The sequence below is a fragment of the Vicugna pacos genome, unplaced genomic scaffold (assembly GCF_048564905.1).
Source record: "Vicugna pacos unplaced genomic scaffold, VicPac4 scaffold_19, whole genome shotgun sequence".
In the NCBI taxonomy this organism is placed as follows: Eukaryota; Metazoa; Chordata; class Mammalia; order Artiodactyla; family Camelidae; genus Vicugna; species Vicugna pacos.
Window position 1 is genome coordinate 37959659 of NW_027328740.1, and position 27279 is coordinate 37986937.

The 27279-nt window shown below is 45.7% G+C and overlaps 1 long non-coding RNA gene across 1 annotated transcript in view; it reads right to left on the minus strand.

Annotated features, from left to right (window-relative positions):
- Nucleotides 1-222: 222 nt before the first annotated feature.
- Nucleotides 223-27279, minus strand: part of LOC140693388 (uncharacterized) — a 74142-nt gene continuing 47085 nt past the window's right edge. Inside the window, exon 4 of the long non-coding RNA XR_012069124.1 lies at nucleotides 223-456. This is a non-coding gene — a long non-coding RNA (uncharacterized lncRNA). The remainder of the gene's footprint in view (nucleotides 457-27279) is intronic.

Here is a 27279-nt window from a genome sequence, read left to right on the forward strand (position 1 = left end):
CCCTCTGTGGAGCTTGGCTTAGGTCTTTGGTCCGGGAAGCTGTGTCAGTTCGAGATACTGCTGCTGCCCAAAGACCTGAGTTCACGGGTCAGTTTCCAGAACCTGAAAGGGCAGACAGTGGAAGATCTGCCTGTCTTCAGCTTACTGGAGAGGCTCCGAGGTCCTTTCAGACTTGCCCAGTCCTGTTGAAGTCGACTTTATGGGAGACACGAAGAGAAGCTGGCCGAAAACATGGCTGCACGGATTGAGGAGAGATGCGAACACATTGATGAGAGATGTTCTGCTACAATAGAGAATACTGGCCTGGAGACAGCTGTAGAGGATAGCAGGCTCAAAAGGCATTCATGAGACATATTGAACCTCGCTGATACTAGCAGAAACCTACGGAGGGCCACCGTGGACTGGAGGAAGTTCCTCAATTCTCTGCTCCAAGAACGGGTCCAAGATCCCTGACGTCTAAAGAGAAGAGATGGCAGAGATGATAAAAACGCTCATGTTCTTGAAAGAGGTCAGATAATCCACACGACCCAAGGGGCAATTCCAAGCCATTCAGATCAAAGTGCACCAAGCCCAGGTAAGCCTTTTCCCAGGTTTGGGCCTAGCTATCAAGCACTTGCTCTTCCCTCCCCTCCACTCAGGCATCCATTTTGAGGGATCAGTACCTGAGCTGCAATGAAGCCAGTAAGAGAAGAGCAAGCCCCTCCTAGAATCAGAGTTCCTCTAGCTTCATCCTCTGTGAACAACAGGGAACCCCATAAAGGTCAAATACTCTCGTATGAAATAGATAGGAATTGAATACTTAGCTCCCACAAAGAAACGATGGCCTTCCGCTAGATTCAGCAAATGCTGGGTTTATGTCTTCTCTGGGGTGAAGGGAGTGTGGTAAGTGAGGGGAATCTTTGACTGAACTTGAATCTGTATTAGGCCTCCCTTTTTCAAGACAGTCTAGGTAAATATTAGAAGTCAGATAGTGAGCTGAACGGTAAAGGTCGCCAATGACATGAAAGACACAGCTTATGTGGACCGTCTTTCAATTGAGTCAAGCCCCCGGGGGCAATCTATCATGGGGGTGCAGACTTGGTTGCATTCAAGTGCTTTACCCAACATGATCGGATGATTAAGCGTTCTCATCACTGATAGAAGAACACCTGGTTCTCAGTAGCGTAGCATAGCTGCAGCAGGGTTCTCATAGCTATAATGCCTCTAGGTTCTTTGGATTCAAAGCTAAATGTATATATTTAGTTCGTTTTCTCTTGTATTTTCCTTGAGAGGGATGTTACACCTTGAAATGCCAACATTGACCAGTAGGTGTCATCGGGAGTAAAGGGCACCACATGCACAAGTGAATCCAAGCTTGGGGGTTATTTCATGTTTCCATTAGTTATTTCATGGTTCCTGTTGGTTTCGGAGGCTTCAACAGTAAAGAGTTGACATGACCCCTTTAACAGTTCGGACTGCTACTTTGCATTCTATCTGTCTATGTTTTCCTTAGAGCTGACAAAATGTTACCGAAATTGACAAGTCTGGCTTCTAGGTCGATTTAGTATGTTTCAGAAACTAACTTCATTTTCGTATAACTCCCAAAACATTTCTATAAATTCTATTAAATTTTTCAAGACTGCAAATGAGATATCAACACAATGTCAAAACTTTAGTCTTCGGACAATCCCTCCCACCACGGCTGTATAGAAACAAAGAGATAAAAAAAAATCACATTTCTGTGAAATGTATCTGGAAAGTGTTGATTCATCGATGCCCAGTTGACAGAGAAGCAGTGCAACCTGCGCTCACTCGCTCCCATGAACACAGCAATGGAAACATCCACTCACCCAGCCCTTGGCACAGGACACTTGCCGAAGAGAGGTCTGTTACTTCCAAAGACAGGATGAGGCCTCAGAACACCTGGAAGCAGGAGAAGGAAAAGCAGGGAATGGATACCAGTGCATGGTCTGAGCCCTGTTGATGGAGCAGTAAAGGTGAAACTCTCTTTAACTTGGACGCACACTCTCAAGTGGACAGGAGACATGGGATTGAAGGTGATGCGCTGAGTGTTAGAAGAGGGCACAGCAGATGCTTGGCTGACAGAACTCAAAGAATCCAGTGCAAAATATCCCCAGAGTTGATTCTGAGACCAAGCTCCGAGCTGCCAAATTTGAGGTAGCAGAGGCAGCGTTCAGGTGGGGATAGGGCTACGGATGATGGCACACGCTGAGTCTCAAGGATCTGGAGTGCGTTGTGGGATGTGGTGGGTCCTATCAAGAGAGCAAACCGACCTGGGACCTCAATGAGCAAGCAACCACCCTGGCGCGCGTAGTTGAATTTATCGATATGTCCCATGGCCACACCCAGTGCATCTGCAGGACCAGAGACCAATTTGGCATTTTGCCAATAGAGCATGTGTGGGGCTGAATCAGAGATATTGTGCATCGGGTCTGAGGGATCCAGGGGGCCTTGGGTTTGAATTCAGAATGAAAAGCCTTTGGATCTGCTACATTCATAACCTGGGCTGTGATTATGGTTTGGTTTGAGGCACAGGATGTGCAACAGCTCTGTGGTTGCCTTCGTGCACCCGTGCCACAAGGATGAGAGGACAAGGAAGTGTGGTCCAAGACCACAGCGTGAGAAGAGGAAGGATTTCCTTCAGTTTATCTCTCAAAAGCGGATGCTACATTTTGGATGGCACCGGCACTGTTCGGCAGCGAGGACACCAAGTTCGGGCTGCGGGATCATTCCAGCAGGCCCTGATGTGTGACATCCATAGATATGCTTCCACTGGTGTTTCTGTAGACAGAGAAGCTCTTGGAAGAACTGGTTTCAGTGGGACATTCCCGTGGCACTACAAAGCACAAGCGCACTCACACTCTGCTCTTCTGGAAACACTCCAAAATAACATAGAGTAGAATGCAGAGCTGAGAACCTTTAGAAGCTCCATTTCCACCAGAGGAAGTGTCCTGTGCTCTTTCAGATTTGTGAGATAAGCGTAATCAAAGTGAGGTAATCTAAATCGAAATAGTATGGGGTGTTCATCACAACAAAGGCAACACCAGCAATTGGAGATAGACCAGACAGCACACACAGGAACAGGACATGGCATCAAAGTCTAGGAAAATTTGTCCTCACAGAAATCCCATGCAATTGTGTAGAGCCAAGAGTCTAAAGTTTTCACTTAACCAAGCCCTAGAAGTCTACATTAGATACCTGAAATTACCTGACCAGTAGAGATGAAGAAATACAGTAAAAGGAAAAGGAAGTACCATTTTCAGTTCCAAAGAGATTGAAGGCCCTAAAGATAAGCTTTCAGACAACTAGACTGCAAAACGCTCTCCACAGCAAGTATTGAAAATGGAGGTGAGGGAAACACTGAAGAACAACAGTGTCTCAGAATCACAAAAGGCAGAATACCAGAAAAGGGGAAGAGAAAGCCTAAAGACGAGCCAAATAATCTCAGAAAACTCAGTGGATGAGAAAATATCAGGGCTAACATTCCGTCCTAAGCAGACGAGATATTGCAGAGGGACGCGAGAAGACCTTGAAGACAGGGGAACAGAAATCCCTCGGTCAGAAGCACACATAGGAAAGCAAGTGCAAACCAATGAAAACATTGCTGTTGAATCCTGGTTGAAGACAAGGCATGAAAGACTAAAATTCGAAAGAGTCCCAGATGGAAAAGCAAGAGATAAAGAAACAAACAATGTTTGAAAAGTTATGTTTACAAAAATCAGACTGAAACTTGCTGAAAGCCAAGATAGAATCATCTAGGCGAATTCAGGAAGTACACAGCGTCCAAAAGAGGTGGAATCCCAATAGACTTAGCAGCAGCTGTATGATCCAAATCAACAGAGTTCATGAGCATCCCAGTGATTTAAAATGCGCCTGGAGGAAAGCAACATAGTCACAAGAGAACCTCCAGAGGGGTTTCAGCTGCTATCTCAGCAGCAATATTGCAGGACAGGGAGGAGTGCCAGGACATAGACCATAGCTTGAATGGCAAAATGCTGCCATCTAGGGTAGCCTATGCCACATGACCACCATTTCTAATAACAGCAGAGCTAGAGAATGCCACAGACCTGCAAATCTTAAAAGAATTCAGCAGTTCGAAACTTATCCTAAAAGAAAGGTTGAGAATTCTCCCCTGAAGGGATAAGCAGCAAGATGAAATGGAAAGAAGAAAACCCTTATTGGAAATGCAAGAAGAGCATGAGTGGAAAAGAAGAAACAAGAAGAAGGCAAGGAGGACATCAAAACCCTAAAGATGGGAGAGGGAAGCAGGAAATCATAGGGGATTGGAAGCACTATCTTAAGGGAGTCAGCTTATATGACTCTCTGTTGGAAGCAAACGGAGAGATGCATGGCCTGACGTGTTTGCAAAGCAAACGAGAAGCAGACCAAGAAAGAATCAAACAAACAAACAACACAAAAAGGGTAGGGTAACAAGAATATTCAAAAGAAATTACTCAAGGTGATGTCAAAGATCATCAGTACGCATCGACCCAGTATCGCGGCCTGAATGTACTCAGCACACCTGTATTCGGAAATCAGAGGGGTGCATTTATATTCGTAAATATTGATTCATATGAGCATATCGTGACCTAACCCAAATGCCGATTTGGAATCCAATGGATTCCTAGTCCGTGATATAGACTTGCAAGTCTTCCAACAGGATGAATGAATGCCATCTTCTACACTACGTCGAGAAGAAATGGCACAAGCCTATAACAAGGAAAAGTAGCTCCGCAAAAGTGTACTAAGATCAAAAGAGACAGGCAGTAAAGTGCACATTGGGGATTGTATCAGTCCTAGGAATTTCAGCCCCCTTGAAACAAATGGATAGTTGTCCCGTGAATGCGGGTGTTTCAGCAGAAATCAACCGACGGCTATGTATTGCGGGTGTGCCCATATTACAGGAACAATAGTTTCCCTTAGTGGGTCTCTGTGTACTGTGAACTGTTAGAAAGTTTAAAGACGTGTGAAACATTCAACTGAAAATGGACACACTTCCCTCCGTTGCTACAGTGCATACAGATCTGAACAAAAGGAAAGAGGGAAGAACAAAGGCCCATGGGACGCTAGTGGGTAGAATCACATTTACCTTAGGAACCTCTCGCCGGATGCAGCCCCTCCCCCAACACTGACAAGATGCAGCAGCCATTGGGGATGGCAGTTAGCGGTTGGATTCCAGGTGGAATTTTGGTGTGTACCGCGAGGCTTGTTGTGGCTGGTGGATCCTAGGTAACCGGGCAGAGTTCTGTGGGTGGATCAGTGCGATGGAGGGGCTGCCGCCCTCTGTGGAGCTTGGCTTAGGTCTTTGGTCCGGGAAGCTGTGTCAGTTCGAGATACTGCTGCTGCCCAAAGACCTGAGTTCACGGGTCAGTTTCCAGAACCTGAAAGGGCAGACAGTGGAAGATCTGCCTGTCTTCAGCTTACTGGAGAGGCTCCGAGGTCCTTTCAGACTTGCCCAGTCCTGTTGAAGTCGACTTTATGGGAGACACGAAGAGAAGCTGGCCGAAAACATGGCTGCACGGATTGAGGAGAGATGCGAACACATTGATGAGAGATGTTCTGCTACAATAGAGAATACTGGCCTGGAGACAGCTGTAGAGGATAGCAGGCTCGAAAGGCACTCATGAGACATATTGAACCTCGCTGATAGTAGCAGAAACCTACAGAGGGCCACCGTGGACTGGAGGAAGTTCCTCAATTCTCTGCTCCAAGAACGGGTCCAAGATCCCTGACGTCTAAAGAGAAGAGATGGCAGAGATGATAAAAACGCTCATGTTCTTGAAAGAGGTCAGATAATCCACACGACCCAAGGGGCAATTCCAAGCCATTCAGATCAAAGTGCACCAAGCCCAGGTAAGCCTTTTCCCAGGTTTGGGCCTAGCTATCAAGCACTTGCTCTTCCCTCCCCTCCACTCAGGCATCCATTTTGAGGGATCAGTACCTGAGCTGCAATGAAGCCAGTAAGAGAAGAGCAAGCCCCTCCTAGAATCAGAGTTCCTCTAGCTTCATCCTCTGTGAACATCAGGGAACCCCATAAAGGTCAAATACTCTCGTATGAAATAGATAGGAATTGAATGCTTAGCTCCCACAAAGAAACGATGGCCTTCCGCTAGATTCAGCAAATGCTGGGTTTATGTCTTCTCTGGGGTGAAGGGAGTGTGGTAAGCGAGGGGAATCTTTGACTGAACTTGAATCTGTATTAGGCCTCCGTTTTTCAAGACAGTCTAGGTAAATATTAGAAGTCAGATAGTGAACTGATTTGTAAAAGTCGCCAATGACATGAAAGACACAGCTTATGTGGACCGTCTTTCAATTGAGTCAAGCCCCCGGGGGCAATCTATCATGGGGGTGCAGACTTGGTTGCATTCAAGTGCTTTACCCAACATGATTGGTTGATTAAGCGTTCTCATCACTGATAGAAGAACACCTGGTTCTCAGTAGCCTAGCATAGCTGCAGCAGGGTTCTCATAGCTATAATGCCTCTAGGTTCTTTGGATTCAAAGCTAAATGTATATATTTAGTTCGTTTCCTCTTGTATTTTCCTTGAGAGGGATGTTACACCTTGAAATGCCAACATTGACCAGTAGGTGTCATCGGGAGTAAAGGGCACCACATGCACAAGGGAATCCAAGCTTGGGGGTTATTTCATGTTTCCATTAGTTATTTCATGGTTCCTGTTGGTTTCGGAGGCTTCAACAGTAAAGAGTTGACATGACCCCTTTAACAGTTCGGACTGCTACTTTGCATTTTATCTGTCTATGTTTTCCTTAGAGCTGACAAAATGTTACCGAAATTACAAGTCTGGCTTCTAGGTCGATTTAGTATGTTTCAGAAACTAACTTCATTTTCGTATAACTCCCAAAACATTTCTATAAATTCTATTAAATTTTTAAAGACTGCAAATGAGACATTAACACAATGTCAAAACTGGAGTCTTTGGACAATCCCTCCCATCACGGCTGTATAGAAACAAAGAGATAAAAAAAAATCACATTTCTGTGAAATGTATCTGGAAAGTGTTGATTCATCGATGCCCAGTTGACAGAGAAGCAGTGCAACCTGCGCTCACTCGCTCCCATGAACACAGCAATGGAAACATCCACTCACCCAGCCCTTGGCACAGGACACTTGCCGAAGAGAGGTCTGTTACTTCCAAAGACAGGATGAGGCCTCAGAACACCTGGAAGCAGGAGAAGGAAAAGCAGGGAATGGATACCAGTGCATGGTCTGAGCCCTGTTGATGGAGCAGTAAAGGTGAAACTCTCTTTAACTTGGACGCACACTCTCAAGCGGACAGGAGACATGGGATTGAAGGTGATGCGCTGAGTGTTAGAAGAGTGCACAGCAGATGCTTGGCTGACAGAACTCAAAGAATCCAGTGCAAAATTTCCCCACAGTTGATTCTGAGACCAAGATCTGAGCTGCCAAATTTGAGGTAGAAGAGGCAGCGTTCAGGGAGGGATAGGGCTACGGATGGTGGCACACGCTGAGTCTCAGGGATCTGGAGTGCGTTGTGGGATGTGGTGGGTCCTATCAAGAGAGCAAACCGACCTGGGACCCCAATGAACAAGCAACCACCCTGGTGCGCGCAGTTGAAATTATCGATATGTCCCATGGCCACACCCAGTGCATCTGCAGGACCAGAGACCAATTTGGCATTTTGCCAATAGAGCATGTGTGGGGCTGAATCAGAGATATTGTGGATCGGGTCTGAGGGATCCAGGGGGCCTTGGGTTTGAATTCAGAATGAAAAGCCTTAGGATCTGCTACATTCATAACCTGGGCTGTGATTATGGTTTGGTTTGAGGCACAGGATGTGCAACAGCTCTGTGGTTGCCTTCGTGCACCCGTGCCACAAGGATGAGAGGACAAGGAAGTGTGGTCCAAGACCACAGCGTGAGAAGAGGAAGGATTTCCTTCAGTTTATCTCTCAAAAGCGGATGCTACATTTTGGATGGCACCGGCACTGTTCGGCAGCGAGGACACCAAGTTCGGGCTGCGGGATCATTCCAGCAGGCCCTGATGTGTGACATCCATAGATATGCTTCCACTGGTGTTTCTGTAGACAGAGAAGCTCTTGGAAGAACTGGTTTCAGTGGGACATTCCCGTGGCACTACAAAGCACAAGCGCACTCACACTCTGCTCTTCTGGAAACACTCCAAAATAACATAGAGTAGAATGCAGAGCTGAGAACCTTTAGAAGCTCCATTTCCACCAGAGGAAGTGTCCTGTGCTCTTTCAGATTTGTGAGATAAGCGTAATCAAAGTGAGGTTATCTAAATCGAAATAGTATGGGGTGTTCATCACAACAAAGGCAACACCAGCAATTGGAGATAGACCAGACAGCACACACAGGAACAGGACATGGCATCAAAGTCTAGGAAAATTTGTCCTCACAGAAATCCCATGCAATTGTGTAGAGCTAAGAGTCTAAAGTTTTCACTTAACCAAGCCCTAGACGTCTACATAAGATACCTGAAATTACCTGACCAGTAGAGATGAAGAAATACAGTAAAAGGAAAAGGAAGTACCATTTTCAGTTCCAAAGAGATTGAAGGCCCTAAAGATAAGCTTTCAGACAACTAGGCTGCAAAACGCTCTCCAGAGCAAGTATTGAAAATGGAGGTGAGGGAAACACTGAAGAACAACAGTGTCTCAGAATCACAAAAGGCAGAATACCAGAAAAGGGGAAGAGAAAGCCTAAAGACGAGCCAAATAATCTCAGAAAACTCAGTGGATGAGAAAATATCAGGGCTAACATTCCGTCCTAAGCAGACGAGATATTGCAGAGGGACGCGAGAAAGACCTTGAAGACAGGGGAACAGAAATCCCTCGGTCAGAAGCACACATAGGAAAGCAAGTGCAAACCAATGAAAACATTGCTGTTGAATCCTGGTTGAAGACAAGGCATGAAAGACTAAAATTCGAAAGAGTCCCAGATGGAAAAGCAAGAGATAAAGAAACAAACAATGTTTGAAAAGTTATGTTTACAAAAATCAGACTGAAACTTGCTGAAAGCCAAGATAGAATCATCTAGGCGAATTCAGGAAATACACAGCGTCCAAAAGAGGTGGAATCCCAATAGACTTAGCAGCAGCTGTATGATCCAAATCAACAAAGTTCATGAGCATCCCAGTGATTTAAAATGCGCCTGGAGGAAAGCAACATAGTCACAAGAGAACCTCCAGAGGGGTTTCAGCTGCTATCTCAGCAGCAATATTGCAGGACAGGGAGGAGTGCCAGGACATAGACCATAGCTTGAATGGCAAAATGCTGCCATCTAGGGTAGCCTATGCCACATGACCACCATTTCTAATAACAGCAGAGCTAGAGAATGCCACAGACCTGCAAATCTTAAAAGAATTCAGCAGTTCGAAACTTATCCTAAAAGAAAGGTTGAGAATTCTCCCCTGAAGGGATAAGCAGCAAGATGAAATGGAAAGAAGAAAACCCTTATTGGAAATGCAAGAAGAGCATGAGTGGAAAAGAAGAAACAAGAAGAAAGCAAGGAGGACATCAAAACCCTAAAGATGGGAGAGGGAAGCAGGAAATCATAGGGGATTGGAAGCACTATCTTAAGGGAGTCAGCTTATATGACTCTCTGTTGGAAGCAAACGGAGAGATCCATGGCCTGACGTGTTTGCAAAGCAAACGAGAAGCAGACCAAGAAAGAATCAAACAAACAAACAACACAAAAAGGGTAGGGTAACAAGAATATTCAAAAGAAATTACTCAAGGTGATGTCAAAGATCATCAGTACGCATCGACCCAGTATCGCGGCTTGAATGTACTCAGCACACCTGTATTCGGAAATCCGAGGGGTGCATTTATATTCGTAAATATTGATTCATATGAGCATATCGTGACCTAACCCAAATGCCGATTTGGAATCCAATGGATTCCTAGTCCGTGATATAGACTTGCAAGTCTTCCAACAGGATGAATGAATGCCATCTTCTACACTACGTCGAGAAGAAATGGCACAAGCCTATAACAAGGAAAAGTAGCTCCGCAAAAGTGTACTAAGATCAAAAGAGACAGGCAGTAAAGTGCACATTGGGGATTGTATCAGTCCTAGGAATTTCAGCCCCCTTGAAACAAATAGATAGTTGTCCCGTGAATGCGGGTGTTTCAGCAGAAATCAACCGACGGCTATGTATTGCGGGTGTGCCCATATTACAGGAACAATAGTTTCCCTTAGTGGGTCTCTGTGTACTGTGAACTGTTAGAAAGTTTAAAGACGTGTGAAACATTCAACTGAAAATGGACACACTTCCCTCCGTTGCTACAGTGCATACAGATCTGAACAAAAGGAAAGAGGGAAGAACAAAGGCCCATGGGACGCTAGTGGGTAGAATCACATTTACCTTAGGAACCTCTCGCCGGATGCAGCCCCTCCCCCAACACTGACAAGATGCAGCAGCCATTGGGGATGGCAGTTAGCGGTTGGATTCCAGGTGGAATGTTGGTGTGTACCGCGAGGCTTGTTGTGGCTGGTGGATCCTAGGTAACCGGGCAGAGTTCTGTGGGTGGATCAGTGCGATGGAGGGGCTGCCGCCCTCTGTGGAGCTTGGCTTAGGTCTTTGGTCCGGGAAGCTGTGTCAGTTCGAGATACTGCTGCTGCCCAAAGACCTGAGTTCACGGGTCAGTTTCCAGAACCTGAAAGGGCAGACAGTGGAAGATCTGCCTGTGTTCAGCTTACTGGAGAGGCTCCGAGGTCCTTTCAGACTTGCCCAGTCCTGTTGAAGTCGACTTTATGGGAGACACGAAGAGAAGCTGGCCGAAAACATGGCTGCACGGATTGAGGAGAGATGCGAACACATTGATGAGAGATGTTCTGCTACAATAGAGACTACTGGCCTGGAGACAGCTGTAGAGGATAGCAGGCTCGAAAGGCACTCATGAGACATATTGAACCTCGCTGATAGTAGCAGAAACCTACAGAGGGCCACCGTGGACTGTAGGAAGTTCCTCAATTCTCTGCTCCAAGAACGGGTCCAAGATCCCTGACGTCTAAAGAGAAGAGATGGCAGAGATGATAAAAACGCTCATGTTCTTGAAAGAGGTCAGATAATCCACACGACCCAAGGGGCAATTCCAAGCCATTCAGATCAAAGTGCACCAAGCCCAGGTAAGCCTTTTCCCAGGTTTGGGCCTAGCTATCAAGCACTTGCTCTTCCCTCCCCTCCACTCAGGCATCCATTTTGAGGGATCAGTACCTGAGCTGCAATGAAGCCAGTAAGAGAAGAGCAAGCCCCTCCTAGAATCAGAGTTCCTCTAGCTTCATCCTCTGTGAACAACAGGGAACCCCATAAAGGTCAAATACTCTCGTATGAAATAGATAGGAATTGAATACTTAGCTCCCACAAAGAAACGATGGCCTTCCGCTAGATTCAGCAAATGCTGGGTTTATGTCTTCTCTGGGGTGAAGGGAGTGTGGTAAGTGAGGGGAATCTTTGACTGAACTTGAATCTGTATTAGGCCTCCCTTTTTCAAGACAGTCTAGGTAAATATTAGAAGTCAGATAGTGAGCTGAACGGTAAAGGTCGCCAATGACATGAAAGACACAGCTTATGTGGACCGTCTTTCAATTGAGTCAAGCCCCCGGGGGCAATCTATCATGGGGGTGCAGACTTGGTTGCATTCAAGTGCTTTACCCAACATGATCGGATGATTAAGCGTTCTCATCACTGATAGAAGAACACCTGGTTCTCAGTAGCGTAGCATAGCTGCAGCAGGGTTCTCATAGCTATAATGCCTCTAGGTTCTTTGGATTCAAAGCTAAATGTATATATTTTGTTCGTTTTCTCTTGTATTTTCCTTGAGAGGGATGTTACACCTTGAAATGCCAACATTGACCAGTAGGTGTCATCGGGAGTAAAGGGCACCACATGCACAAGTGAATCCAAGCTTGGGGGTTATTTCATGTTTCCAATAGTTATTTCATGGTTCCTGTTGGTTTCGGAGGCTTCAACAGTAAAGAGCTGACATGACCCCTTTAACAGTTCGGACTGCTACTTTGCATTCTATCTGTCTATGTTTTCCTTAGAGCTGACAAAATGTTACCGAAATTGACAAGTCTGGCTTCTAGGTCGATTTAGTATGTTTCAGAAACTAACTTCATTTTCGTATAACTCCCAAAACATTTCTATAAATTCTATTAAATTTTTAAAGACTGCAAATGAGACATTAACACAATGTCAAAACTGGAGTCTTTGGACATTCCCTCCCACCACGGCTGTATAGAAACAAAGAGATAAAAAAAAATCACATTTCTGTGAAATGTATCTGGAAAGTGTTGATTCATCGATGCCCAGTTGACAGAGAAGCAGTGCAACCTGCGCTCACTCGCTCCCATGAACAAAGCAATGGAAACATCCACTCACCCAGCCCTTGGCACAGGACACTTGCCGAAGAGAGGTCTGTTACTTCCAAAGACAGGATGAGGCCTCAGAACACCTGGAAGCAGGAGAAGGAAAAGCAGGGAATGGATACCAGTGCATGGTCTGAGCCCTGTTGATGGAGCAGTAAAGGTGAAAATCTCTTTAACTTGGACGCACACTCTCAAGCAGACAGGAGACATGGGATTGAAGGTGATGCGCTGAGTGTTAGAAGAGTGCACAGCAGATGCTTGGCTGACAGAACTCAAAGAATCCAGTGCAAAATATCCCCACAGTTGATTCTGAGACCAAGATCTGAGCTGCCAAATTTGAGGTAGCAGAGGCAGCGTTCAGGGAGGGATAGGGCTACGGATGGTGGCAGACGCTGAGTCTCAGGGATCTGGAGTGCGTTGTGGGATGTGGTGGGTCCTATCAAGAGAGCAAACCGACCTGGGACCCCAATGAACAAGCAACCACCCTGGTGCGCGCAGTTGAAATTATCGATATGTTCCATGGCCACAGCCAGTGCATCTGCAGGACCAGAGACCAATTTGGCATTTTGCCAATAGAGCATGTGTGGGGGTGAATCAGAGATATTGTGGATCGGGTCTGAGGGATCCAGGGGGCCTTGGGTTTGAATTCAGAGTGAAAAGCCTTAGGATCTGCTACATTCATAACCTGGGCTGTGATTATGGTTTGGTTTGAGGCACAGGATGTGCAACAGCTCTGTGGTTGCCTTCGTGCACCCGTGCCACAAGGATGAGAGAACAAGGAAGTGTGGTCCAAGACCACAGCGTGAGAAGAGGAAGGATTTCCTTCAGTTTATCTCTCAAAAGCGGATGCTACATTTTGGATGGCACCGGCACTGTTCGGCAGCGAGGACACCAAGTTCGGGCTGCGGGATCATTCCAGCAGGCCCTGATGTGTGACATCCATAGATATGCTTCCACTGGTGTTTCTGTAGACAGAGAAGCTCTTGGAAGAACTGGTTTCAGTGGGACATTCCCGTGGCACTACAAAGCACAAGCGCACTCACACTCTGCTCTTCTGGAAACACTCCAAAATAACATAGAGTAGAATGCAGAGCTGAGAACCTTTAGAAGCTCCATTTCCACCAGAGGAAGTGTCCTGTGCTCTTTCAGATTTGTGAGATAAGCGTAATCAAAGTGAGGTTATCTAAATCGAAATAGTATGGGGTGTTCATCACAACAAAGGCAACACCAGCAACTGGAGATAGACCAGACAGCACACACAGGAACAGGACATGGCATCAAAGTCTAGGAAAATTTGTCCTCACAGAAATCCCATGCAATTGTGTAGAGCCAAGAGTCTAAAGTTTTCACTTAACCAAGCCCTAGACGTCTACATTAGATACCTGAAATTACCTGACCAGTAGAGATGAAGAAATACAGTAAAAGGAAAAGGAAGTACCATTTTCAGTTCCAAAGAGATTGAAGGCCATAAAGATAAGCTTTCAGACAACTAGGCTGCAAAACGCTCTCCAGAGCAAGTATTGAAAATGGAGGTGAGGGAAACACTGAAGAACAACACTGTCTCAGAATCACAAAAGGCAGAATACCAGAAAAGGGGAAGAGAAAGCCTAAAGACGAGCCAAATAATCTCAGAAAACTCAGTGGATGAGAAAATATCAGGGCTAACATTCCGTCCTAAGCAGACGAGATATTGCAGAGGGACGCGAGAAAGACTTTGAAGACAGGGGAACAGAAATCCCTCGGTCAGAAGCACACATAGGAAAGCAAGTGCAAACCAATGAAAACATTGCTGTTGAATCCTGGTTGAAGACAAGGCATGAAAGACTAAAATTCGAAAGAGTCCCAGATGGAAAAGCAAGAGATAAAGAAACAAACAATGTTTGAAAAGTTATGTTTACAAAAATCAGACTGAAACTTGCTGAAAGCCAAGATAGAATCATCTAGGCGAATTCAGGAAATACACAGCGTCCAAAAGAGGTGGAATCCCAATAGACTTAGCAGCAGCTGTATGATCCAAATCAACAAAGTTCATGAGCATCCCAGTGATTTAAAATGCGCCTGGAGGAAAGCAACATAGTCACAAGAGAACCTCCAGAGGGGTTTCAGCTGCTATCTCAGCAGCAATATTGCAGGACAGGGAGGAGTGCCAGGACATAGACCATAGCTTGAATGGCAAAATGCTGCCATCTAGGGTAGCCTATGCCACATGACCACCATTTCTAATAACAGCAGAGCTAGAGAATGCCACAGACCTGCAAATCTTAAAAGAATTCAGCAGTTCGAAACTTATCCTAAAAGAAAGGTTGAGAATTCTCCCCTGAAGGGATAAGCAGCAAGATGAAATGGAAAGAAGAAAACCCTTATTGGAAATGCAAGAAGAGCATGAGTGGAAAAGAAGAAACAAGAAGAAAGCAAGGAGGACATCAAAACCCTTAAGATGGGAGAGGGAAGCAGGAAATCATAGGGGATTGGAAGCACTATCTTAAGGGAGTCAGCTTATATGACTCTCTGTTGGAAGCAAACGGAGAGATGCATGGCCTGACGTGTTTGCAAAGCAAACGAGAAGCAGACCAAAAAAGAATCAAACAAACAAACAACACAAAAAGGGTAGGGTAACATGAATATTCAAAAGAAATTACTCAAGGTGATGTCAAAGATCATTCAGTACGCATCGACCCAGTATCGCGGCTTGAATGTACTCAGCACACCTGTATTCGGAAATCAGAGGCGTGCATTTATATTCGTAAATATTGATTCATATGAGCATATCGTGACCTAACCCAAATGCCGATTTGGAATCCAATGGATTCCTAGTCCGTGATATAGCCTTGCAAGTCTTCCAACAGGATGAATGAATGCCATCTTCTACACTACGTCGAGAAGAAATGGCACAAGCCTATAACAAGGAAAAGTAGCTCCGCAAAAGTGTACTAAGATCAAAAGAGACAGGCAGTAAAGTGCACATTGGGGATTGTATCATTCCTAGGAATTTCAGCCCCCTTGAAACAAATGGATAGATGTCCCGTGAATGCGGGTGTTTCAGCAGAAATCAACCGACGGCTATGTATTGCGGGTGTGCCCATATTACAGGAACAATAGTTTCCCTTAGTGGGTCTCTGTGTACTGTGAACTGTTAGAAAGTTTAAAGACGTGTGAAACATTCAACTGAAAATGGACACACTTCCCTCCGTTGCTACAGTGCATACAGATCTGAACAAAAGGAAAGAGGGAAGAACAAAGGCCCATGGGACGCTAGTGGGTAGAATCACATTTACCTTAGGAACCTCTCGCCGGATGCAGCCCCTCCCCCAACACTGACAAGATGCAGCAGCCATTGGGGATGGCAGTTAGCGGTTGGATTCCAGGTGGAATGTTGGTGTGTACCGCGAGGCTTGTTGTGGCTGGTGGATCCTAGGTAACCGGGCAGAGTTCTGTGGGTGGATCAGTGCGATGGAGGGGCTGCCGCCCTCTGTGGAGCTTGGCTTAGGTCTTTGGTCCGGGAAGCTGTGTCAGTTCGAGATACTGCTGCTGCCCAAAGACCTGAGTTCACGGGTCAGTTTCCAGAACCTGAAAGGGCAGACAGTGGAAGATCTGCCTGTCTTCAGCTTACTGGAGAGGCTCCGAGGTCCTTTCAGACTTGCCCAGTCCTGTTGAAGTCGACTTTATGGGAGACATGAAGAGAAGCTGGCCGAAAATATGGCTGCACGGATTGAGGAGAGATGCGAACACATTGATGAGAGATGTTCTGCTACAATAGAGAATACTGGCCTGGAGACAGCTTTAGAGGATAGCAGGCTCGAAAGGCATTCATGAGACATATTGACCCTCACTGATACTAGCAGAAACATACGGAGGGCCACCGTGGACTGGAGGAAGTTCCTCAATTCTCTGCTCCAAGAACGGGTCCAAGATCCCTGACGTCTAAAGAGAAGAGATGGCAGAGATGATAAAAACGCTCATGTTCTTGAAAGAGGTCAGATAATCCACACGACCCAAGGGGCAATTCCAAGCCATTCAGATCAAAGTGCACCAAGCCCAGGTAAGCCTTTTCCCAGGTTTGGGCCTAGCTATCAAGCACTTGCTCTTCCCTCCCCTCCACTCAGGCATCCATTTTGAGGGATCAGTACCTGAGCTGCAATGAAGCCAGTAAGAGAAGAGCAAGCCTCTCCTAGAATCAGAGTTCCTCTAGCTTCATTCTCTGTGAACAACAGGGAACCCCATAAAGGTCAAATACTCTCGTATGAAATAGATAGGAATTGAATACTTAGCTCCCACAAAGAAACGATGGCCTTCCGCTAGATTCAGCAAATGCTGGGTTTATGTCTTCTCTGGGGTGAAGGGAGTGTGGTAAGTGAGGGGAATCTTTGACTGAACTTGAATCTGTATTAGGCCTCCGTTTTTCAAAACAGTCTAGGTAAATATTAGAAGTCAGATAGTGAACGGAACTGTAAAAGTCGCCAATGACATGAAAGACACAGCTTATGTGGACCGTCTTTCAATTGAGTCAAGCCCCCGGGGGCAATCTATCATGGGGGTGCAGACTTGGTTGCATTCAAGTGCTTTACCCAACATGATCGGATGATTAAGCGTTCTCATCACTGATAGAAGAACACCTGGTTCTCAGTAGCCTAGCATAGCTGCAGCAGGATTCTCATAGCTATAATGCCTCTAGGTTCTTTGGATTCAAAGCTAAATGTATATATTTAGTTCGTTTTCTCTTGTATTTTCCTTGAGAGGGATGTTACACCTTGAAATGCCAACATTGACCAGTAGGTGTCATCGGGAGTAAAGGGCACCACATGCACAAGTGAATCCAAGCTTGGGGGTTATTTCATGTTTCCATTAGTTATTTCATGGTTCCTCTTGGTTTCGGAGGCTTCAACAGTAAAGAGCTGACAGGACCCCTTTAACAGTTCGGACTGCTACTTTGCATTCTATCTGTCTATGTTTCCCTTAGAGCTGACAAAATGTTACCGAAATTGACAAGTCTGGCTTCTAGGTCGATTTAGTATGTTTCAGAAACTAACTTCATTTTCGTATAACTCCCAAAACATTTCTATAAATTCTATTAAATTTTTAAAGACTGCAAATGAGATATCAACACAATGTCAAAACTGGAGTCTTCGGACAATCCCTCCCACCACGGCTGTATAGAAACCAAGAGATAAAAAAATCACATTTCTGTGAAATGTATCTGGAAAGTGTTGATTCATCGATGCCCAGTTGACAGAGAAGCAGTGCAACCTGCGCTCACTCGCTCCCATGAACACAGCAATGGAAACATCCACTCACCCAGCCCTTGGCACAGGACAATTGCTGAAGAGAGGTCTGTTACTTCCAAAGACAGGATGAGGCCTCAGAACACCTGGAAGCAGGAGAAGGAAAAGCAGGGAATGGATACCAGTGCATGGTCTGAGCCCTGTTGATGGAGCAGTAAAGGTGAAACTCTCTTTAACTTGGACGCACACTCTCAAGCGGACAGGAGACATGGGATTGAAGGTGACGCGCTGTGTGTTAGAAGAGTGCACAGCAGATGCTTGGCTGACAGAACTCAAAGTATCCAGTGCAAAATATCCCCACAGTTGATTCTGAGACCAAGATCTGAGCTGCCAAATTTGAGGTAGCAGAGGCAGCGTTCAGGGAGGGATAGGGCTACGGATGGTGGCAGAGGCTGAGTCTCAGGGATCTGGAGTGCGTTGTGGGATGTGGTGGGTCCTATCAAGAGAGCAAACCGACCTGGGACCCCAATGAACAAGCAACCACCCTGGTGCGCGCAGTTGAAATTATCGATATGTCCCATGGCCACACCCAGTGCATCTGCAGGACCATAGACCATTTTGGCATTTTGCCAATAGAGCATGTGTGGGGCTGAATCAGAGATATTGTGGATCGGGTCTGAGGGATCCAGGGGGCCTTGGGTTTGAATTCAGAATGAAAAGCCTTAGGATCTGCTACATTCATAACCTGGGCTGTGATTATGGTTTGGTTTGAGGCACAGGATGTGCAACAGCTCTGTGGTTGCCTTCGTGCACCCGTGCCACAAGGATGAGAGGACAAGGAAGTGTGGTCCAAGACCACAGCGTGAGAAGAGGAAGGATTTCCTTCAGTTTATCTCTCAAAAGCGGATGCTACATTTTGGATGGCACCGGCACTGTTCGGCAGCGAGGACACCAAGTTCGGGCTGCGGGATCATTCCAGCAGGCCCTGATGTGTGACATCCATAGATATGCTTCCACTGGTGTTTCTGTAGACAGAGAAGCTCTTGGAAGAACTGGTTTCAGTGGGACATTCCCGTGGCACTACAAAGCACAAGCGCACTCACACTCTGCTCTTCTGGAAACACTCCAAAATAACATAGAGTAGAATGCAGAGCTGAGAACCTTTAGAAGCTCCATTTCCACCAGAGGAAGTGTCCTGTGCTCTTTCAGATTTGTGAGATAAGCGTAATCAAAGTGAGGTTATCTAAATCGAAATAGTATGGGGTGTTCATCACAACAAAGGCAACACCAGCAATTGGAGATAGACCAGACAGCACACACAGGAACAGGACATGGCATCAAAGTCTAGGAAAATTTGTCCTCACAGAAATCCCATGCAATTGTGTAGAGCCAAGAGTCTAAAGTTTTCACTTAACCAAGCCCTAGACGTCTACATTAGATACCTGAAATTACCTGACCAGTAGAGATGAAGAAATACAGTTAAAGGGAAAGGAAGTACCATTTTCAGTTCCAAAGAGATTGAAGGCCCTAAAGATAAGCTTTCAGACAACTAGGCTGCAAAACGCTCTCCAGAGCAAGTATTGAAAATGGAGGTGAGGGAAACACTGAAGAACAACAGTGTCTCAGAATCACAAAAGGCAGAATACCAGAAAAGGGGAAGAGAAAGCCTAAAGACGAGCCAAATAATCTCAGAAAACTCAGTGGATGAGAAAATATCAGGGCTAACATTCCGTCCTAAGCAGACGAGATATTGCAGAGGGACGCGAGAAAGACTTTGAAGACAGGGGAACAGAAATCCCTCGGTCAGAAGCACACATAGGAAAGCAAGTGCAAACCAATGAAAACATTGCTGTTGAATCCTGGTTGAAGACAAGGCATGAAAGACTAAAATTCGAAAGAGTCCCAGATGGAAAAGCAAGAGATAAAGAAACAAACAATGTTTGAAAAGTTATGTTTACAAAAATCAGACTGAAACTTGCTGAAAGCCAAGATAGAATCATCTAGGCGAATTCAGGAAATACACAGCGTCCAAAAGAGGTGGAATCCCAATAGACTTAGCAGCAGCTGTATGATCCAAATCAACAAAGTTCATGAGCATCCCAGTGATTTAAAATGCGCCTGGAGGAAAGCAACATAGTCACAAGAGAACCTCCAGAGGGGTTTCAGCTGCTATCTCAGCAGCAATATTGCAAGACAGGGAGGAGTGCCAGGACATAGACCATAGCTTGAATGGCAAAATGCTGCCATCTAGGGTAGCCTATGCCACATGACCACCATTTCTAATAACAGCAGAGCTAGAGAATGCCACAGACCTGCAAATCTTAAAAGAATTCAGCAGTTCGAAACTTATCCTAAAAGAAAGGTTGAGAATTCTCCCCTGAAGGGATAAGCAGCAAGATGAAATGGAAAGAAGAAAACCCTTATTGGAAATGCAAGAAGAGCATGAGTGGAAAAGAAGAAACAAGAAGAAAGCAAGGAGGACATCAAAACCCTTAAGATGGGAGAGGGAAGCAGGAAATCATAGGGGATTGGAAGCACTATCTTAAGGGAGTCAGCTTATATGACTCTCTGTTGGAAGCAAACGGAGAGATGCATGGCCTGACGTGTTTGCAAAGCAAACGAGAAGCAGACCAAGAAAGAATCAAACAAACAAACAACACAAAAAGGGTAGGGTAACATGAATATTCAAAAGAAATTACTCAAGGTGATGTCAAAGATCATTCAGTACGCATCGACCCAGTATCGCGGCTTGAATGTACTCAGCACACCTGTATTCGGAAATCAGAGGCGTGCATTTATATTCGTAAATATTGATTCATATGAGCATATCGTGACCTAACCCAAATGCCGATTTGGAATCCAATGGATTCCTAGTCCGTGATATAGCCTTGCAAGTCTTCCAACAGGATGAATGAATGCCATCTTCTACACTACGTCGAGAAGAAATGGCACAAGCCTATAACAAGGAAAATTAGCTCCGCAAAAGTGTACTAAGATCAAAAGAGACAGGCAGTAAAGTGCACATTGGGGATTGTATCATTCCTAGGAATTTCAGCCCCCTTGAAACAAATGGATAGATGTCCCGTGAATGCGGGTGTTTCAGCAGAAATCAACCGACGGCTATGTATTGCGGGTGTGCCCATATTACAGGAACAATAGTTTCCCTTAGTGGGTCTCTGTGTACTGTGAACTGTTAGAAAGTTTAAAGACGTGTGAAACATTCAACTGAAAATGGACACACTTCCCTCCGTTGCTACAGTGCATACAGATCTGAACAAAAGGAAAGAGGGAAGAACAAAGGCCCATGGGACGCTAGTGGGTAGAATCACATTTACCTTAGGAACCTCTCGCCGGATGCAGCCCCTCCCCCAACACTGACAAGATGCAGCAGCCATTGGGGATGGCAGTTAGCGGTTGGATTCCAGGTGGAATGTTGGTGTGTACCGCGAGGCTTGTTGTGGCTGGTGGATCCTAGGTAACCGGGCAGAGTTCTGTGGGTGGATCAGTGCGATGGAGGGGCTGCCGCCCTCTGTGGAGCTTGGCTTAGGTCTTTGGTCCGGGAAGCTGTGTCAGTTCGAGATACTGCTGCTGCCCAAAGACCTGAGTTCACGGGTCAGTTTCCAGAACCTGAAAGGGCAGACAGTGGAAGATCTGCCTGTCTTCAGCTTACTGGAGAGGCTCCGAGGTCCTTTCAGACTTGCCCAGTCCTGTTGAAGTCGACTTTATGGGAGACATGAAGAGAAGCTGGCCGAAAATATGGCTGCACGGATTGAGGAGAGATGCGAACACATTGATGAGAGATGTTCTGCTACAATAGAGAATACTGGCCTGGAGACAGCTTTAGAGGATAGCAGGCTCGAAAGGCATTCATGAGACATATTGACCCTCACTGATACTAGCAGGAACATACGGAGGGCCACCGTGGACTGGAGGAAGTTCCTCAATTCTCTGCTCCAAGAACGGGTCCAAGATCCCTGACGTCTAAAGAGAAGAGATGGCAGAGATGATAAAAACGCTCATGTTCTTGAAAGAGGTCAGATAATCCACACGACCCAAGGGGCAATTCCAAGCCATTCAGATCAAAGTGCACCAAGCCCAGGTAAGCCTTTTCCCAGGTTTGGGCCTAGCTATCAAGCACTTGCTCTTCCCTCCCCTCCACTCAGGCATCCATTTTGAGGGATCAGTACCTGAGCTGCAATGAAGCCAGTAAGAGAAGAGCAAGCCTCTCCTAGAATCAGAGTTCCTCTAGCTTCATTCTCTGTGAACAACAGGGAACCCCATAAAGGTCAAATACTCTCGTATGAAATAGATAGGAATTGAATACTTAGCTCCCACAAAGAAACGATGGCCTTCCGCTAGATTCAGCAAATGCTGGGTTTATGTCTTCTCTGGGGTGAAGGGAGTGTGGTAAGTGAGGGGAATCTTTGACTGAACTTGAATCTGTATTAGGCCTCCGTTTTTCAAAACAGTCTAGGTAAATATTAGAAGTCAGATAGTGAACGGAACTGTAAAAGTCGCCAATGACATGAAAGACACAGCTTATGTGGACCGTCTTTCAATTGAGTCAAGCCCCCGGGGGCAATCTATCATGGGGGTGCAGACTTGGTTGCATTCAAGTGCTTTACCCAACATGATCGGATGATTAAGCGTTCTCATCACTGATAGAAGAACACCTGGTTCTCAGTAGCCTAGCATAGCTGCAGCAGGATTCTCATAGCTATAATGCCTCTAGGTTCTTTGGATTCAAAGCTAAATGTATATATTTAGTTCGTTTTCTCTTGTATTTTCCTTGAGAGGGATGTTACACCTTGAAATGCCAACATTGACCAGTAGGTGTCATCGGGAGTAAAGGGCACCACATGCACAAGTGAATCCAAGCTTGGGGGTTATTTCATGTTTCCATTAGTTATTTCATGGTTCCTCTTGGTTTCGGAGGCTTCAACAGTAAAGAGCTGACAGGACCCCTTTAACAGTTCGGACTGCTACTTTGCATTCTATCTGTCTATGTTTCCCTTAGAGCTGACAAAATGTTACCGAAATTGACAAGTCTGGCTTCTAGGTCGATTTAGTATGTTTCAGAAACTAACTTCATTTTCGTATAACTCCCAAAACATTTCTATAAATTCTATTAAATTTTTAAAGACTGCAAATGAGATATCAACACAATGTCAAAACTGGAGTCTTCGGACAATCCCTCCCACCACGGCTGTATAGAAACCAAGAGATAAAAAAATCACATTTCTGTGAAATGTATCTGGAAAGTGTTGATTCATCGATGCCCAGTTGACAGAGAAGCAGTGCAACCTGCGCTCACTCGCTCCCATGAACACAGCAATGGAAACATCCACTCACCCAGCCCTTGGCACAGGACAATTGCTGAAGAGAGGTCTGTTACTTCCAAAGACAGGATGAGGCCTCAGAACACCTGGAAGCAGGAGAAGGAAAAGCAGGGAATGGATACCAGTGCATGGTCTGAGCCCTGTTGATGGAGCAGTAAAGGTGAAACTCTCTTTAACTTGGACGCAAACTCTCAAGCGGACAGGAGACATGGGATTGAAGGTGATGCGCTGTGTGTTAGAAGAGTGCACAGCAGATGCTTGGCTGACAGAACTCAAAGAATCCAGTGCAAAATATCCCCACAGTTGATTCTGAGACCAAGATCTGAGCTGCCAAATTTGAGGTAGCAGAGGCAGCGTTCAGGGAGGGATAGGGCTACGGATGGTGGCAGAGGCTGAGTCTCAGGGATCTGGAGTGCGTTGTGGGATGTGGTGGGTCCTATCAAGAGAGCAAACCGACCTGGGACCCCAATGAACAAGCAACCACCCTGGTGCGCGCAGTTGAAATTATCGATATGTCCCATGGCCACACCCAGTGCATCTGCAGGACCATAGACCATTTTGGCATTTTGCCAATAGAGCATGTGTGGGGCTGAATCAGAGATATTGTGGATCGGGTCTGAGGGATCCAGGGGGCCTTGGGTTTGAATTCAGAATGAAAAGCCTTAGGATCTGCTACATTCATAACCTGGGCTGTGATTATGGTTTGGTTTGAGGCACAGGATGTGCAACAGCTCTGTGGTTGCCTTCGTGCACCCGTGCCACAAGGATGAGAGGACAAGGAAGTGTGGTCCAAGACCACAGCGTGAGAAGAGGAAGGATTTCCTTCAGTTTATCTCTCAAAAGCGGATGCTACATTTTGGATGGCACCGGCACTGTTCGGCAGCGAGGACACCAAGTTCGGGCTGCGGGATCATTCCAGCAGGCCCTGATGTGTGACATCCATAGATATGCTTCCACTGGTGTTTCTGTAGACAGAGAAGCTCTTGGAAGAACTGGTTTCAGTGGGACATTCCCGTGGCACTACAAAGCACAAGCGCACTCACACTCTGCTCTTCTGGAAACACTCCAAAATAACATAGAGTAGAATGCAGAGCTGAGAACCTTTAGAAGCTCCATTTCCACCAGAGGAAGTGTCCTGTGCTCTTTCAGATTTGTGAGATAAGCGTAATCAAAGTGAGGTTATCTAAATCGAAATAGTATGGGGTGTTCATCACAACAAAGGCAACACCAGCAATTGGAGATAGACCAGACAGCACACACAGGAACAGGACATGGCATCAAAGTCTAGGAAAATTTGTCCTCACAGAAATCCCATGCAATTGTGTAGAGCCAAGAGTCTAAAGTTTTCACTTAACCAAGCCCTAGAAGTCTACATTAGATACCTGAAATTACCTGACCAGTAGAGATGAAGAAATACAGTAAAAGGAAAAGGAAGTACCATTTTCAGTTCCAAAGAGATTGAAGGCCCTAAAGATAAGCTTTCAGACAACTAGACTGCAAAACGCTCTCCAGAGCAAGTATTGAAAATGGAGGTGAGGGAAACACTGAAGAACAACACTGTCTCAGAATCACAAATGGCAGAATACCAGAAAAGGGGAAGAGAAAGCCTAAAGACGAGCCAAATAATCTCAGAAAACTCAGTGGATGAGAAAATATCAGGGCTAACATTCCGTCCTAAGCAGACGAGGTATTGCAGAGGGACGAGAGAAAGACCTTGAAGACAGGGGAACAGAAATCCCTCGGTCAGAAGCACACATAGGAAAGCAAGTGCAAACCAATGAAAACATTGCTGTTGAATCCTGGTTGAAGACAAGGCATGAAAGACTAAAATTCGAAAGAGTCCCAGATGGAAAAGCAAGAGATAAAGAAACAAACAATGTTTGAAAAGTTATGTTTACAAAAATCAGACTGAAACTTGCTGAAAGCCAAGATAGAATCATCTAGGCGAATTCAGGAAGTACACAGCGTCCAAAAGAGGTGGAATCCCAATAGACTTAGCAGCAGCTGTATGATCCAAATCAACAAAGTTCATGAGCATCCCAGTGATTTAAAATGCGCCTGGAGGAAAGCAACATAGTCACAAGAGAACCTCCAGAGGGGTTTCAGCTGCTATCTCAGCAGCAATATTGCAAGACAGGGAGGAGTGCCAGGACATAGACCATAGCTTGAATGGCAAAATGCTGCCATCTAGGGTAGCCTATGCCACATGACCACCATTTCTAATAACAGCAGAGCTAGAGAATGCCACAGACCTGCAAATCTTAAAAGAATTCAGCAGTTCGAAACTTATCCTAAAAGAAAGGTTGAGAATTCTCCCCTGAAGGGATAAGCAGCAAGATGAAATGGAAAGAAGAAAACCCTTATTGGAAATGCAAGAAGAGCATGAGTGGAAAAGAAGAAACAAGAAGAAAGCAAGGAGGACATCAAAACCCTTAAGATGGGAGAGGGAAGCAGGAAATCATAGGGGATTGGAAGCACTATCTTAAGGGAGTCAGCTTATATGACTCTCTGTTGGAAGCAAACGGAGAGATGCATGGCCTGACGTGTTTGCAAAGCAAACGAGAAGCAGACCAAGAAAGAATCAAACAAACAAACAACACAAAAAGGGTAGGGTAACATGAATATTCAAAAGAAATTACTCAAGGTGATGTCAAAGATCATTCAGTACGCATCGACCCAGTATCGCGGCTTGAATGTACTCAGCACACCTGTATTCGGAAATCAGAGGCGTGCATTTATATTCGTAAATATTGATTCATATGAGCATATCGTGACCTAACCCAAATGCCGATTTGGAATCCAATGGATTCCTAGTCCGTGATATAGCCTTGCAAGTCTTCCAACAGGATGAATGAATGCCATCTTCTACACTACGTCGAGAAGAAATGGCACAAGCCTATAACAAGGAAAAGTAGCTCCGCAAAAGTGTACTAAGATCAAAAGAGACAGGCAGTAAAGTGCACATTGGGGATTGTATCATTCCTAGGAATTTCAGCCCCCTTGAAACAAATGGATAGATGTCCCGTGAATGCGGGTGTTTCAGCAGAAATCAACCGACGGCTATGTATTGCGGGTGTGCCCATATTACAGGAACAATAGTTTCCCTTAGTGGGTCTCTGTGTACTGTGAACTGTTAGAAAGTTTAAAGACGTGTGAAACATTCAACTGAAAATGGACACACTTCCCTCCGTTGCTACAGTGCATACAGATCTGAACAAAAGGAAAGAGGGAAGAACAAAGGCCCATGGGACGCTAGTGGGTAGAATCACATTTACCTTAGGAACCTCTCGCCGGATGCAGCCCCTCCCCCAACACTGACAAGATGCAGCAGCCATTGGGGATGGCAGTTAGCGGTTGGATTCCAGGTGGAATGTTGGTGTGTACCGCGAGGCTTGTTGTGGCTGGTGGATCCTAGGTAACCGGGCAGAGTTCTGTGGGTGGATCAGTGCGATGGAGGGGCTGCCGCCCTCTGTGGAGCTTGGCTTAGGTCTTTGGTCCGGGAAGCTGTGTCAGTTCGAGATACTGCTGCTGCCCAAAGACCTGAGTTCACGGGTCAGTTTCCAGAACCTGAAAGGGCAGACAGTGGAAGATCTGCCTGTCTTCAGCTTACTGGAGAGGCTCCGAGGTCCTTTCAGACTTGCCCAGTCCTGTTGAAGTCGACTTTATGGGAGACATGAAGAGAAGCTGGCCGAAAATATGGCTGCACGGATTGAGGAGAGATGCGAACACATTGATGAGAGATGTTCTGCTACAATAGAGAATACTGGCCTGGAGACAGCTTTAGAGGATAGCAGGCTCGAAAGGCATTCATGAGACATATTGACCCTCACTGATACTAGCAGGAACATACGGAGGGCCACCGTGGACTGGAGGAAGTTCCTCAATTCTCTGCTCCAAGAACGGGTCCAAGATCCCTGACGTCTAAAGAGAAGAGATGGCAGAGATGATAAAAACGCTCATGTTCTTGAAAGAGGTCAGATAATCCACACGACCCAAGGGGCAATTCCAAGCCATTCAGATCAAAGTGCACCAAGCCCAGGTAAGCCTTTTCCCAGGTTTGGGCCTAGCTATCAAGCACTTGCTCTTCCCTCCCCTCCACTCAGGCATCCATTTTGAGGGATCAGTACCTGAGCTGCAATGAAGCCAGTAAGAGAAGAGCAAGCCTCTCCTAGAATCAGAGTTCCTCTAGCTTCATTCTCTGTGAACAACAGGGAACCCCATAAAGGTCAAATACTCTCGTATGAAATAGATAGGAATTGAATACTTAGCTCCCACAAAGAAACGATGGCCTTCCGCTAGATTCAGCAAATGCTGGGTTTATGTCTTCTCTGGGGTGAAGGGAGTGTG